Source organism: Lissotriton helveticus (genome assembly GCF_964261635.1).
Source record: "Lissotriton helveticus chromosome 1_1 unlocalized genomic scaffold, aLisHel1.1 SUPER_1_unloc_14, whole genome shotgun sequence".
Classification (NCBI taxonomy): domain Eukaryota; kingdom Metazoa; phylum Chordata; class Amphibia; order Caudata; family Salamandridae; genus Lissotriton; species Lissotriton helveticus.
The window spans coordinates 356,695-373,372 of NW_027611653.1; the positions used below are offsets into that span (position 1 = coordinate 356,695).

The 16,678-nt window shown below is 47.2% G+C and overlaps 1 long non-coding RNA gene across 1 annotated transcript in view; it reads right to left on the reverse strand.

Annotated features, from left to right (window-relative positions):
- Positions 1–16,678, reverse strand: part of LOC144805554 (uncharacterized) — an 87,711-nt gene that overhangs the window by 40,706 nt on the left and 30,327 nt on the right. Inside the window, exon 3 of the long non-coding RNA XR_013605540.1 lies at positions 8,632–8,810. This is a non-coding gene — a long non-coding RNA (uncharacterized LOC144805554). The remainder of the gene's footprint in view (positions 1–8,631; positions 8,811–16,678) is intronic.

Genomic DNA, 16,678 nt, shown 5'->3' on the forward strand with positions numbered 1-16,678 from the left:
TATGCGCCACTTATGCTGTTTTTAAAGCACTTGCACTTCTCATTCCACTTCTAAATGTATATAGCACCTTGCACCAAGTGCCACTGGGTTGTCACAAGATCTAATCTTTACAGTGCTGTCTTTAACTGTAAATGCATTACCCCTTGTCCTTGGTGAATAATACCACCTTTTTTCAAATCCTCTGACTCCTTGTGCTCTGTTCTTAGTAATGCCTGTGGCATACCCCTATTGAAACAGTCTTTCAAATAATACCTGTTGGGACTTGTTCTTGTTCACATAACGCACCCTCCCCAACGTGGTTTATGGGTTACCTCCTGTACTTCCTATAACAAATTTTAGGAGGTATGGCGGTTCCTCCCTCCTGGTCAGGGGCTGAAATAGTGCCGATTCACAAGAAAGGGTCCCCTCTGAATCCGGCAAACTATAGGCCAATTAGCCTTATAGATGTCCCCCAAAAGCTTTTTGCGCGTCTTATTTTGAACCATCTATTAGACTGGGTAGAGGATAATGACATCTTGAGTCCCTTGCAGCCTGGCTTCAGGAAGAACACGTCGACCATGGACCAGATCTTCCGCCTCGTCCTCCTTTATTGGAAGACGGTGAAGATCGAGGGGGGAAGATTGTACATGGTCTTCGTGGATCTGAGGTCAGCCTTTGACCTAGTCCCGCGCAGGAAACTGTGGGAGGTGCTGGAAAAGCTAGGAGTTCCTTCCCAGCTACTTAACATCTTAGTTAGGCTGCATGAGAACAACTATGCGCAGGTCAGGTGTGGGAAAGATGGCAGTTTATCATCCAGGTTCCCCGTCCGTCGAGGGGTGAGGCAGGGTTGTGTCTTGGCACCAACCCTGTTTTGTTTATACATCAATCATGTCATCTCCCACCTGGAAAATGTCAAGAACAACGACGCCCCATGCTTGGCAGGAAGGAGGGTACCGGCAATTATGTTTGCCGATGATACCCTCCTCCTTTCCAAATCTCCCATGGGGATCCAGAGGATCCTGGATGGATTTGGTCTTTTCTGTTGTCAGCACGGGTTGGAGGTGAACACAGAGAAGACCAAGTTTATGATTTTTAATCCACCCATTAAAACCAGGCCTAATCCCACCCTGGGGACTGTTAGCCTCGAGAGGGTGTCTACCTTCATATATCTGGGGGTAACATTGCAGGAAAACTTATCTTGGGACCGCCAGATAGTACGATCAAGGGTTAAACTGTCCCAACTGTCGGGTGCAATTTTGAAGGTGGCCAATACTTCTTCCTTCAAGCCTATAAGTCCGGCCCTTGAAACGTACAGGTCCCAGGCCAAGGCAGCGGCCATCTATGGCAGTGAATTGTGGGGGCACAAAGCGGTGAAGGACTTATCAACAGTTGAAAACAGTTTTCTAAGGCGCCTACTGGCTCTCCCACGTGCCACGCCACTTTTGCCCTTGAGAATGTAAATGTAAATGTATGAAACTTATATAGCGCAGGACTTACCCTGGGGCATCTCCGCGCTTGCTTAGGGAACCCGTCCTGGTATTCCCCTGTGAGAAACCCTGGCAGGGTATCCACAAGGTGAAAGCCAGGCATCCCGCCGCGAGGGGCCGATGTGGAGATTAAGCAAGCTATTGCCCAGAGTCGCAGAGTGTGACCCCGTGAGTCGAGTAGGCACCAGAGCGAGAATTGTCGAGACCGTGGAATTTATGAGCCCGAGACCCGCCGAGGCGGGGAATCGAACCCTGGTCCACGGTCGATCTCAGATTCCGGGTCTGCCGCCTCTAACCACTGAGCCACACTTCTCCAGAGAATGGACTTGGGTCTCCCCCCTATTGCAGAGGAGCTTGTGTCAAAGCCAGTGAAGTTCTGGCACAGGCTCTGGTCTACGAACAAACTTCATCATTATAGGGAGGATCTTACCCACGTCATGAGCTTCAACTGCAGTGGCAAAATCCCCTGGCTTGCCTCTGTGAAAACGAACTGATTGCCATGAATCTCCGTGACCTCTGGGAGGACCCAGCGCGAGGCTGCCAAGCAATCTCGCGCAAAGCCCTGTCAAAAATTTTTAAGGATAGGTCCCTTGCACACTTGATGGACGCTCAAAACAGCGGCACCCTTACCTTGCGATTTTTAGAATCCAAAAATTCATATGCTTTTGAACCTTTTATGGATTTTATCTTCCCTATCCTGGCGAGGAAACTGTTTGTCCAATGGAGGCTTGGCACACTACCCATTAACTCTTTCACATGCAAGTGGTCCAACGCGGACGATAAAACCTGTCCTTGCTGTAACACCCACGTGGAAGATGATCTTCACATTCTGTTTGTGTGCCCCGTTTACCAAAGGCCTAGGAAACATTGGATAGCGCCATTATGTAAGAACCTAGGGTTCAGAGAGTATGCACAGGCATACAGGATCCTGAAAACCAGTACTCTGGACCACATTGTGTTCGCTGTTTCCAAATTTCTTATGGCTATTTGGTTGATCAGAAAGAAAAAAACTGCTGAAGCCTCTTGAACTTTTTAGTGTTTTTACTATTTCCCCGCTGGGCTAGTGGATTTTTATAATATGTATTTTTAAAAAAAATGTGTATTTTATTGTATGTGTTGTTTTGTACTGCATCTTTTATGGTCTATATGGCCGAAATAAAGAATTTTTGGATTGGATTGTCAGAAAGATCCTGGAAACAGAAACACATGTACATACTCCAAGATTGGTCAGATCTTTCCATGCCTTGCATCCGGAAAAACCCTGTCACATACGAAGACCTTTGGGGGGCAGGAGGCATTTCCTGCATGTGTAAACGGTCTTGGCATGTACATGTGAATTACTTGGGAAAGATGTAAGGCCCAAATCACCTTCACATGCACACGTGAGAAAACCTGAGACCCAAAGCAATTTAAACCCCACCCACTTGGTTCCCGATGCTTTGCTTCGTGCCTAAACACTCACCTGATTAAGCAAGTACTGTGCACACGTCAAATGTACAAAAAACACACTGGTTGGTGTTAAGTAGTAAGTGACAACAAACAAAGGAGACACCAGGGTTCTTTAGAAGGTAATATATTTTAGTTCATATAATTCATCTTGTTTTGTTTTTCAAAATAGAACATCAGCCGACACGTGTTTCGTCAACAGGATGACCTGTGACTCATCAGGGCTGTGAAGGATATACAACAATAGGAAAATAATTACAAAATCAATATACAAGTTTTTGGTATCTAGAGGCACTACAACAAGCAAGCAGCACTGTGAACGAAAAAGAAAGGGGGAAAAAAAATGAAGTAAAGTGGCCCGTGTGTGATAATCTGGACCTCCGCATGAAAGTGTCTACATATGTGAGAATGTGCACCAAAGTACAGACATTACTGTGGGAAAAGGTGCGGGATAACACAAAGGGATGTGCAAAATAACGAGGGGGAATACGTGTGACCTCCACATTAAAACCATGTGGATCACCTGTGACGTTGTGAATGAAGAGCATCCAGTCCATGGTGAGAGTGGTGTAGTGAAGGACTGTTCAGGGTAAAAGGATCAGACCCTATTTTACCGAGTACTTGGAGAGAAATAAATATTGCCTACATGTTTGTGTAACGTCCCGAGTGACCCAAGGGCTTCAAGTGACCGTTAAACAGGTGATAATTATAAAGAACCACGTAGGTTTAAACGTTTGTGCGATGCAATGATTTAGGTAGTCTAAGTCATAACGTGGGCTAGCCGGCGTGTGACCATGCTGGTGGTGGCGTGACATAACTTAGTACATCTGACAATAAAAAACGGCACACGAACGTCTATGTCGAACAAGTCAACATCGCACAATTTAGGACATTATCCCTGAAAGGTTGCTAGAAGGCAATGATGGTACACAGTGATCATATTACAATTATTACCATTTCTACAATGACACGCGAAATCTGCAACGTGCACCGAACAGTGTGAGTGAAAAGTCATCATCAACAATCTACAAGGGCGGAAAAGGAGGCACTTAAGGTAGAACTCCGTCACGGTACAGTGCATGCACGGTTAAATACACTTCACATCAAAACAAACGGCAACAGTCACGTTCAATGCGTAGCTAATGCCAAGAAACAGTGTGCTCAGTACAAAAAGCCGGATGCGGCTCTACAGATTCTATAATGCGATCCCCGAGAGTAGCTGTAAATAAGTAAGGGGTGGAAAAAGAAAAGGAAATGACTCGTGTGCCCATACCTGTAGCGATGTGTATGGCTTTGAGCTGTAGGGATTAAAGAAAGAGGGAAGAGTCGAGTAAGAAACCAGGCCGATGTAAATGCAGAAGGCGCGGCCGGTTAACTACACATAGCAACAAATCTCACCGGCAATATGTAAACTTGGCGCGAGGTCCCTGGTATTTTGTCGGGGACTACGAGCAGTCCAAATAGGAGTAGGTCCGTCAATGCCGTCGGGTCTGACAGGCACACGATCTCCTGTAGGTATTAAGAAAACAAAGGGGGCCATGAGTAAGACTCCAGTTGCTGCTGTCACCAGTAACTTAGGGTGACCAACCGTCCGTAAATTTCACGGACAGTCCGTAATTTCGGCCGTCTGTCCGTTGCCGTGAAGGATTCTTTAACGGACGCCATTTGTCCGTAATTTTAACCGGGCACCAGTCGCACCTCCCTAACGCCGGCACAGCTTCCACCCACCTCCCTTCTTGACTTGACATGACGCATTCAGGGCTGTTTGCATCTGAATAGATGCCCCTGCTCTTGAAGCTGCAGCCCCCTGCCCTCACACCTCCAGCCCTTGATGAGCTGTTAAGGAGTGCTTGAAGTTGACTGAGAGGGAGGGGCTGCAGCTTCAGGAGCAGGGGCATCGATTCAGATGCAAACAGCTCTGAATGTGCAATGTCTCTGCAATTTGTGTGAGATATTCCCTTTCTGCCCAGGGCCCCAAACATCCTCGAACCGGCCCTGATTACACCGAGGCAGCGCATGGTTATCTTCACAGCACAGAGCTAAATTACTGTCACTAAATTATAAACAAACCTCGGTTCTTCAAACATGAAGACTTTCATGTAATAAAATAAAGAAATGGCACAATCGCACCACACTGATTAACCAAGTATGGAGGAAAATCAGTTAAATCAGTTCTTTTGGAGTATCTCCTTTATGTACTGTACATCGCAGTGGGAGATGGCAAAACAGGGCCGGCTCTAGGCTCATGGTGGCCCTGGGCAGGGAGCGTAGGTAGGGCGCCCGGAAGAGGGGTCCGGGCGGGGCGGAGCGCGCAGGCCAGTAAAGAGGGGAGGGGGTCAGGGTGTTTAGAAGTGGAACAGAGCCGGAGGCCACCAAATCCCTGCCAGGGGCCACCACGCAAATATGTATCCATCCTCAGAGGATTAATATATTAACGATATATATTGGCGTGGTGGCCCCTGGGGTTTGGTGGCCCTGTGCAGGTGCACAGCTTGCACATGCCCTGGGCAAAAGTAAAATTTTGGAAAGAGAGACTGACTTCTCATTGTCTTGTCCAGGAGGGGGTGAGGAGCCCGACCCCACCCTGGAAGAGACCAAGATGATACTAGAATACCGCATGCCCACCCCTGTGCCCACCCTGGTGGATCCTGGTCCCCCTCCTGCCCTCCCTCTCCCCAGTGATGGCTCCTGTCCCTCCCCTCCCCCCACCCTCCCCACCTGTGGTGGACCTGTCTCTGCCCTGGGTGGCTTCTGTCCCAGTCCTGGAATGGCTCCTGCAGCTCAAAAAGGCTCAGCTCAAAATTAATGTGAAAAGATGGGCGAGTGAGTAAGTCAAGGGATGCGTGGATGAATTAGTGAAAGGGTGAATGGATGAATGAAAGATTGAATAGATGGATAATGGGAGAGGATGGGTGGATTGATGAGTGGTGGAAGGATAGGGGTTGGCCTAACGGCTAGGGCGCTCGACCTCGGACCTGGGGATCTGGGTTCGAGTCTCGGTAACGACACCAAAAACCTCCTGTGATTCTGGGCAAATCACTTAATCTCCCCGTGCCTAAAAATGAATGCGTGTCCTCATGTAACGTAACTGGTGCTATGTAAAGCGCTCTGATACCTGATTCAGTTCGGGTCTAGTTTGCGCTATATAAAACTGCAAAAAAAAAAAAAAGGATGGAAGAGAGCAAGGGTAAATAGCTGGATGTGTGGGTGGAAGGGTAGCTGGATGGGTAAAAGGGTGGATGGATGAGTGAAAGGATGGATGAGTAAAAAGGTGGATGAGTGAGTGAGTGGATGGATGGATGAGTGAAATGATGGATGGATTGATGAATTGATAAGTGTAAGGCTGAATGGATGGACAGATGAGTGAAAGGGTGGATGTAAGGATGGATGAGTGAAAGGGAGGGTAGATGGACTAAAGGATGAATAGATGAGTGAAGGAGTGACAGGATAAATGGATGAAAGAAAGGATGGATGAGTGATAGGGTCAATGGATGGATTCATGAGTGAATGAGTAGATGGATGGGTGGTGGATGGATGGAAGGAAGGATTGCTAAGTGAAAGAGTCAATGGAGAGAGAAAGGGAGGATGATGGATGACTGAAAGGGTGGATGGGTGAAAGATTCAGTGACTGGGTGGATGGATGAGTACGGGAAAGGATGGCTGGATGGGTGAAAGGGTAAATGGCTGGATGGAAGGATGGATGAGTAGAAGAGTGGATGGATGAGTGTACAGATGGATAGGGTGAAAGGGTGGATGGATGGATAATGGATGGATGAGTGAAAGGATGGATGAAGGGATGGATGAGTGAAATGATAGATGGAAGGATACATGATGGATAGGTTTGCAAATAGTTGAATATGTTTGGATATGGCTGGGCTTACTTATATACTATTGCGCGACCTCTGATGTGTCTGTAAAACGTATCCAATTGTCCTGGATTTCCTGTCCTTAGCACCTAAACTTTCTAGATACAAATTGGACACTAATGGATAGGTGCAATCTTTCATAGCCTCAAACCCCTGTGCTTAGTGTATATAAAATCTGCATAAAGTGTTCGGACACACGCAGAAGAATACATAAATCCTCAATTACCAGCTGTCCGAGGTGCCAGTAATTGAAGGCAGATGGTGCTGGGAGCGTGTGCACTGCTGTGTTTTTTTTCACTTCAGCTCTGTGTGCGCGCATGAACATCCGGCCAGCAATGTAGAGAATCACATGCATCAGATCTGGTTTTTTTAAACAATTGCGATCGCGAAAGTGATGCTTTCTGTGCTGCTTGTTTTTCGTATGTAATCTTGTTCTTCTACGAACTCGATGGTAGCAAAGTATCCCATCCTCACCCTCTAGGTCACTTCATTAATTTTCCACGAGTCCGCCGTGTCTGGTGGCGAGTGCAGATTGGTAGTGCAGAGTGCAGAGTGGTAGTGCAGAGTGAGAGTGCAGATTGGTAGTGCAGAGTGCAGAGTGGTAGTGCAGAGTGCAGAGTGGTAGTGCAGAGTGAGAGTGCAGATTGGTAGTGCAGAGTGCAGAGTGGTAGTGCAGAGTGCAGAGTGGTAGTGCAGAGTGCAGAGTGGTAGTGCAGAGTGCAGATTGGTAGTGCAGAATGAGAGTGCAGATTGGTAGTGCAGAGTGCAGAGTGGTAGTGCAGAGTGCAGATTGGTAGTGCAGAGTGCAGAGTGGTAGTGCAGAGTGCAAAATGGTAGTGCAGAGTGCAGAGCGGTAGTGCAGAGTGGTAGTGCAGAGCGCAGAGTGGTAGTGCAGAGCGCAGAGTGGTAGTGCAGAGCGAGAGTGGTAGTGCAGAGCGAGAGTGCAGAGTGCAGAGTGCAGATTGAGAGTGCGAGTGGTAGTGCAGAGTGCAGATTGAGAGTGCAGAGTGCAGATTGGTAGTGCAGAGTGCAGATTGGTAGTGCAGAGTGCAGAGTGGTAGTGCAGAGTGCAGAGTGGTAGTGCAGAGTGCAGAGCGGTAGTGCAGAGTGGTAGTGCAGAGTGCAGAGTGGTAGTGCAGAGCGCAGAGTGGTAGTGCAGAGCGCAGAGTGGTAGTGCAGAGCGAGAGTGCAGAGTGCAGATTGAGAGTGCGAGTGGTAGTGCAGAGTGCAGATTGAGAGTGCAGAGTGCAGATTGGTAGTGCAGAGTGCAGATTGGTAGTGCAGAGTGCAGAGTGGTAGTGCAGAGTGCAGAGTGGTAGTGCAGAGTGCAGAGTGGTAGTGCAGAGTGGTAGTGCAGAGTGCAGAGTGGTAGTGCAGAGTGCAGAGTGGTAGTGCAGAGTGCAGATTGGTAGTGCAGAGTGCAGAGTGGTAGTGCAGAGTGCAGATTGAGAGTGCTGAGTGCAGATTGAGAGTGCAGAGTGCAGATTGAGAGTGCAGAGTGCAGATTGGTAGTGCAGAGTGCAGAGTGGTAGTGCAGAGTGTCTAAAACACATTGCCATTTACAATGCCATTATCTATAACTTAAAACAAACCCGAGCCCTAATGCATTCCTAATGCTTGTTTTACAATGTAGAATGTAAATTACCACCAAACTGTCAGTAATAAATGCTTTTAGTGCGGTGAACATTATAGAAAATAGTTATAAAAGATTACTTTGCCCGAAAATGCATTAAGTGGCAAGCAAATGAAACCTGGCAGAAATTCATCATAATTTAAATATCAATATGGAAAGCTGGTCAAAGTCGACGGTATATTAAGTCAAGTACATACTCATTTGAAAGAAAAACACTCACCTGACTCCGAACCTGGGTGGCAGATCATCCGAAGCTCTTTAGCGCTCCACCCTGCTTCCTTCCCTGTCTTCACTCAGTGTCTTCGGCTGTGTTCTTGCAGCCCGGATCACATTTCAGACATTCCTTCCTGTTTCTGAATTTCCGGCTCCAGATCCTCTCCCGGCACTGTTTCCGATTTCCTGCAAAAGAGAAAAGAAAAGAGAATCAACAAAGGGTTGCCAAGCAACACCTCGCTCTGAATGGTAAAGCGTTAGCATGCTTGAACACATACCTGTACGAATTTAAACTTTATGAAAACTGTGGCAGACCTCTTGACCTTCTATAAATCAAGAGAACGTTTTGAAACTCTTCCTGAAACAATCCAAGGACTTTAAGGACGTTGAGTAAGTGAAGAATGTTAAAGTAAAACAGACATTTGTGTAAATACCTTGAGTCTGATTAGAAGACTGAAAGGGAACAGAGAGCTTGTTTGTAATTATTATTTGTATATATTTAATGTGAAATTACGGAGCAAATATTGTAAAGGAAATGTGATAATTTGAGCAATCACAGATTATTAGTGCACCTGTAGTGTTTTTTTGGTTTATTCTTTCTTTTAGTTTCAAGAATCCTTTTGAGAAATGGTTAAGGGTAATTCAGGTATACCCAATTAAGAGTTCCAAAGCAGATGTTTGACCTAAAGAAGTGATTTAGGGTGTTCAGATTCATCGGGTACATTTATCAGATTATACACGAGCTGAAAACTGAAGCCCAGTAACACTTTGCCTTTCTCGAGAGACATTCTACACGACTGAATTGTCAAGTCGGTCTACAAGAATCCAGTGTGTCTTCTCTTTTCTCTCGTCCCTATTTCCCCCTCCCCCGGGGTTCGATCAGGGCGGCAAGTGAATCCTATCCTTGCCTCTCTGGTGGAGTTCAGAGGGAGTTGGGTAATAGAAGCATCAAGGAAGGAACAAACCGGAGTACAGGCGGGTGAATTCATGACACCATGGGCCCCAGGGACCACCACCTCCAAGGGGCTTTGTACTCGTTGGGATGCGTGCCGCGCAGCCTCCATTCTAGAGCCCTTGATGGCCTGGGCACCATCACCCCCTAGAGCCAGCTGCAATGTCTCCCGCTATGCCATAGCATACTCTGCTTTGCTTCTTGGAAGCGAGAGCAGGAAACCTGCTCTCGCTTCCAAGAAGCAAAGCAGAATTGCTTTTGGGCAAGGGGAGCTGCATGTTAGCAGCTCCCCTTGCCCAAAGGCAATTATGGTTCCTGCAGGAGGCGAGGAGCCAGCAGGGACCGTTGGGACATTGGGGCTCCCCTCGAATTGAGGGTCGGCTCCCGGGGGTGGGGTCCCTGGGCCACAAATGGCACAGGAGGGGGGCCACAAAGCCACCTCATCTTTAGTTTATTGATTTTTTTTTTTTAATGGAAGGGCAGCCCTGGGGGATGTGGTCCCCGGGGCTAGAGGTGGCCCTGGGGAGTGAGGCCACGCTGCCCCCCTCCCGGCAATTCTTTTTTTACACAAGGCCAGGTCCTGGGGTATTGGGTCCCCGGGGTCACAAGTGACCCAGGGGCATGGGGACACCCTCCCTGTAAAAAAATAAATAAAACAAGGCCAGGCCCCGGGGGAGGTGGTCCCCGGGCCCAAAGAATGTTAAGAGAAGGCGGGCCAAACAGCCCCCTCCTAAAAAACAAAAAAGAAAACCGAAGCTGGATCTCACCGGAGGTCCCGCCCCCTCCCTGCACCACTTGAAAACACGCCTTCTGGCGCGTTTTGGGTTGGGGGATGAAGTCCCCTTGCATCTTATGGGTCCTTAGGGGCCAACTAGCCCACCAGGTACCTCCAGCAAGCAGCACACTGTGGGATTTCTGAGAGGTGGTCCGAGGCCACGCCCTTTTTTACACCATTTTGCAAACGCGCCTTGTGGCGCATTGCTGATGGGGCAATGAGGTCCTGTTGTGTCCTGAGGCCCTCAGGACTAAAGTGAACTTCATCCCCTGAGCAGCAGTGCGCCAGGAGTCGCGTTTGCAGAATGGTGTAAAAAGGTGGCATGGCTTTCAACACTCTCAGCAGTCCAGCTGTATGGGGCTTACTGGAGGTAACAGGAGGGCTAGTTGGCCCTGAGGGACAGGGCACTGTCGCAATTAAAACTCACATGTGATCAATGGCAGTGGTCTGCATTTTCTGAGACTCTGGCTTTACTGCCTCACTGATGAGTGATCCTATTCACTTTCGGGTACTCACTGACACCCAAAGTGCTCCTCAGCCCTTACCTCTACTGTGATGTATTCCTATAGGTTCTGTATTGATCCCCCTATTCCTGACCCTATTCTGGTTAACAAGTTAACTAGCAGCCATCCCATGATGCAGAAAACCCCCATGATGCAGAAACCGTTATCTGATTAAGCCACACTACGGCACAGGAACGTGTTATCTGATTAGGTCATAACGCTTGCCATCTAATTAGACAAGCGATATTCCTCCAGCCCCTGATAAGGCATACGGAGTTCTCAAAACAAATCAAACCTATGACAACCTGGGAAAAACCCTGCGGCCATTGTTTTGATTTCATCGAGAACTTCAGCAAAAGAATGTGCTAACGACCAAGTCGTATGACATCCTTATTGACGTATCTATGTCCATCCTTACGTCAATCTCGGCACCTTAAAGGTATAAATATTACCGATATTGCCCTATGCAAACACACGCGGTGGTGACGAGATCAGAGCAGCCAGACTTGCCGAAGCCCAGAGCAGAGCAGACCCCGCTGGCGCAGCCCCGCCTTCCTGACGCGCTGAGAACGAGACGCTGCTTTCTCCTGCCGAGAAATCCAGCTCCGGCGCTTCCGGGTAGCCCTCGCAGGCAGCCTGGAATATCGAGACCAGAGACGAGAGATACCATCCCTCATTCATCCTAGATTCCAGGTACAGAACTGAATAACCCCTCGCAGAGAATTCTTTAGTCAGTCACTTGGCAAAACAAACTTAACTTAAACTGTAACTTTCTATCCCCGCCCACGTATTAGGCTTATGTCAGGTACACTGGGGTAGGCGTAGTTAGAAACACCAGTTGAGTACGATTAGTCAAATGTATATGTGTATGTATCTATTTTATTCATTTTAAACCTTCATATGGCTTAGAAACCATATAAATGTTTTTACAGTATTATTTTATACTTCTGCTTTTAATGTATGCACTTTACTTAACCATAAGTATTGCAATAATATCGATCCATTTCTCTTGTATGAGAAAAGAGACTGATCAATAAATAACATCTTTTATTGAACACGCCCGTCTCTTCCTTTTCTCTACAATCTGGTGAGACTAAGAATGCACGTACTGACTGAGTAAAATAAGTCGTCTTTTGTTTTCACAGGACTCTAGAGATACACTCTTGATTAGGGGAGAGCAAAGTTGTCATGTTCTATGGTTGTCAGAAACTAAATCCCTTCTTGTCTATCCAGGGAGGTTCAACTCCTCCTTGCCTATTCGAGAAAGTTTCTAGTGAACTCTGAGCTAGCTGGCAAACCCAAAACTTTAAGTCTAATATCGACAATAGAAGACCTAGTTAACGTCTGGTCTAGGCCTATACTATTGAAGGTATTATTCCAATGCGCAGAGCCTATTGGGATAATAGGAACTACACTACACTACGCTCAAAGATATCAATTTATAATAGGATCTTCCAGTTAAGTCGTAGGCTAGTTAGTAAATTCTCTCTCTCTCAATCTATGCAGCCTCCATTTGTAACTGCTTCGACTGCCTACTCTTTGGAGTGCAGCACGTTGGCAATCAAAGTCTTGTATCGATCATGATTACTGGACTATTTATACTTCACAGATGTGCCTGCGATTACTCTGTGGCAAACTTTTTCCCCAAAACAGCAGTCTACAGACAGCATTTCATTGTGAGAACTAGTTGGCACTGAAAGTCGATGTATCATTCTATTGTGAGATAATTTCAAACTGTTTATCCTGAATTTTTTTAATGGATCAATATTGCTGCTTTTTCTTTATTCCCACCACCTACAAGTGGTGTAATTGTTTTGATTTTCATTAGTAAATCCCGTACAAAAGACATTGCTACCTGCGCCTGGTTATAGTATTCATGAAAAGTACGTCAATTTGTGAGAAAAAAACCTTTAACATCACAAATTCCTTCAATGCAGCCTTTCTTCTCATTCCACTTTACTTTCTCTCCTTACATGTCTCTCACGAATGTGGTCCCTCTTCTATCCTTTTCAGCCTCTCATTCCCTCACTCTAGTGGTCCTTCATGCTCTTACTTTATCTCTTACTTTCTCTTTCTAGCTTCTCACTTTCTTTTTCCCGTATTATCTCACTGTTTTCTTTTAACTCTCTTCCTCTTTTTCAACAGCCTTTTTTCTTTCAATCTTGTTTTTTTCTCACTCTTTTTCTTCTTGCTTTTACTTTTTGTCTCACTGTCTGTTGTATTTTCGCTCTCTTGATCTTGTTCTCTTCTAGCCCTGCTGCTCTTTTTATCCCTCTGTTCTTCTCTCATCCTCATCTTTGTCTCCTTTTATCTCTCTCTTTATTTTTGCCTTATTTGCTCTTCTTCTCAACCATTGTCTGCATCACCCTCTTTCTGTCCTCTTTTTCACTCTGTTCTCTGATACCTTTGGGTTTCCTCTTGATCTCCCTTCTCATCTTTCTCACTCTCCACCCTACTTGCAGAGTGTGCACCTTTAAGCACTCTGAATAAGGGGGACATCATATCTGACAATCTCTGGCTGATATCCATCATCTCAACATCTAAATGCAAACCTTTGACTTTTTCACTCTATTCTATAATTCCCTTGATTTTGCGGTCACTTTCATGTTAATTTGTTTCTCTTTTGCTCTGGTTCTTACCCTATTTCATTCTCTCATGCTATTTCTCACTTAGTTTTCACATTCTCTTAGTCTATCTTTCTATCTCTTTTGCTATTTTGGTCACACATAAGACTACCAGATTTTGAAAACAACAAAAAAACTGTATATTTTAAAAAATCTAAAAGAAGGACGACTATTTTACATCAACTGAGGGGTATGGGGTGACAGTGCGTATGAACATTGAAACGCCAAGGAAATAAATAAATTGCCATTTCAAACACCGTTTCATACCTGCTAATTAAATTGCTTTCTGATCACAGAAACTAGCCAGTCCTCCAATGGAATACATAAAAATGTGCCTCTTTCAGCTAGCCCTCTATGAAAACAGGGACACAAGACAAATTTCTTGAAATTTGAAAAACTGGGGTTGTCCTGGTAAATCCGGGGCACCTGGTCACCCTAATCACACATGCACTTCATAACCTTTGTTTCTCCTTTGCTGTTTCTCGTTCTGTTTTTCTACAACATTCACTCTTTTTTATATCCCCATTTTCTCTCTTGCTTTGTTTTCTTATATATATTCTCTGCATAGCAGGTTTCAAAGAGGCCCTTACGGATTGCAGAGTTGAAAGGGTCTTATCTAATGTATGGTTCATATGAGGGCAGATGGAGTCACATGAGGGCACATAAATGTAAACAGCCCAGTGCAACCAAAGTACAAAATGCTCCTAGGACAGAGAACATAGGCACATCTATTATTAGTGCAGCAGGCACAGGGGCACCAGGGCTGAAGAAGAGGTAAGAGCCGGGGGCGTGGCCAAGCCAGAGACCAAGATGGTCGCTCGGCTTTGAAGCTCCGCCAGCAGTCGTTGCAACAACGTGATGTCCCGCTATCCAGCGAGGCTACCGGGCAGGGAAAAGACGCCATAATGCAGCGGAAGGGATCCTGATTAAAAGTCTCCCTGCGGTGCTGCGAGAAAACCACCGGAACGGCAGAAGTCGGCGACTCCAGGCGGACGGACGACTTTCAAGATGGCGGCATCGACGATATGAGGAGACTCCGGGTGCGGCAGCGGAGGGACTGAGCCAGCAGCTGGGTGCTGCGAGTCACCGGGCCACGGGCCGGATCGTTGAGCGGCCACAATCTGGGCAAAGCGGCGCTCGGTACTGGCGGGAGGTCCGTTTGACCTTCGCCGGTCTGAGCGCGGCACTCTTATGTCTGCGCTGATCGTAGGGGCACACAGGGCTCCCCCGTCGACACCTGGTACAGCATTTCCAAAGCACCCTTGGGGATCTCCTCCCCGCATATGCACTCGCTCGGCCGCGGCCTGCGCTGTTCTCGCTCTCTTCTCCCGCAGGGCTTCGTTTTTGTAAGGCTTCCTGGCATGTCTGCGCTGGTCCCGGAGCGAAAAACTGAATCCAAACCTCAGCAGTGTCTCCGCCCCAGCCACCAATTTATGCTGCAGCAAACTTGAAACATTAACTGCCCACTGCACATTGCCTTGTCTTCAAACAACCTGCTTCGTGGAAGTACTGTGCCTCGACCACTACTGCGCCACAAGCTCCATTATGGGAGACAATAGTGAAATACCCAAAACCTCCCCTGTTGCCAGGAAAATACAAACACGGGTTAGATGCCCATTCCTTGCTGATCAGTTCTGCTTGCCTAATCTCTCTTCGCCAGCTACTTGCACCTGCTCGGCGGCCATAACCAGAAGACTCTGTCATTGGGCTTAATTAATACTTGGCAGGTGGAACTGCGGTATGGGCCGCAAAGACCCCAAACAGTGCCTTCTCCCCTTCGAAAAGGTACCGAAGTGGCACAAGAAGCCCCTGACAAGATGGCAGAAAGTGGCCAGAAAGAAACAACACCAGAGGTTGATACCAACCAATTAGGTTCCCTGCTACAAGAGATGAGAGTGGGGTTCAGAGCCCTAGATGTGCGCTTTGATGCCCTAGATAAGCACATGGCGGATCTGGGATCAAAGATCCAAGTTCACGACAGAAAAATCGCCGTGGTGGAATCGCATACATCAGATCTAGGAGATGGAACGGCGCAATCCTTGAAAAGGCTCGGCCGAATGGAACGTTACCTCAAAGTCGTCGCGATCAAGAAAGAGGACTTAGAGGTGCGCAGTCGCCAAAATAACATGCACATTTTGGGTGTTCCGGAATCGACAGCCACTGGTCGCATGGACACCTTGGTAGAAACAATCCTGATAGACTTGTTTTGTAGAGAAGTCTTCACTATGGGCTTTGTGATAGGACGCGCTCATAGATCACTAGGTCCAAGGCCCAATCCTGGATGCCCGCCCAGACCCATCACTGCCCGTGTCATGAACTTTAGGGATCGAGACACGGCCCTGCGCCTGGCACGAGAACGAAGCGAAACGGTATGGCAGGGCTCCAAGCTGTCCCTATACCCAGACTTTACAATCATGGTACAGGAGGCCAGGCGGAAATACACTGGAGTTAAGGCAACACTCAGAAATCTAGGACTGCTCTATCCAGCTCGGTTACGTGTTGAGATCAATGGGAGAGCCCGTGTCTTTGACAATCCTACGGAGGTGCAGGAGTTCTGTCACTCTTACAAACTTAACAACAAACGCCCAGCTGAGGACAAAAGACTTCCCCCTCCGCAGAGTGGTTCAGACGCCAGCATGGAACTATTATCGGGATCTGGGCACGACTAAACTGTTAATATGGCCTTTCTTTACATGGAGAATTTAATAAGTTGGGATTTCATTCAATCACTTTATAATATCATTTTTTATTGCCACATAGCTGTAGGGCCGCTGCCACCACCCCTAATGGTGTTCACCTTATAATTGTTGTGTGAATTTAGTAAGTACTATTTATGGTTGTTTTTCAGCGATGCAGAGGAACTATTAGTACTGCACTGTTTAGGTCTCGCGACCTATCGATGCGCGCATGCGCATCGAGCGGAGCGAGAATTCAAGCGGCGAAAACATCATGAAACCACCAGCTTTTTGCTGGCGTTTTCATGGCGTTTTCTTGCAGTTCATGTGAACCACGTGAGCAACATGCACGCGCATTCACGGCCAGGGCTTCTCCTCCCCTAATTATTCATGGCCGGCCGCAGGCCGGCCGTACTTTCAGTTTCCCGCTTCTCCTCCCCTAATCATTCATTCCGGCCGCTCACAGCACATCAAAGGGCTTCGCCCAGCGTGTGCTCTGCATTCTCTCCCCAGCCAGCTTCCCCC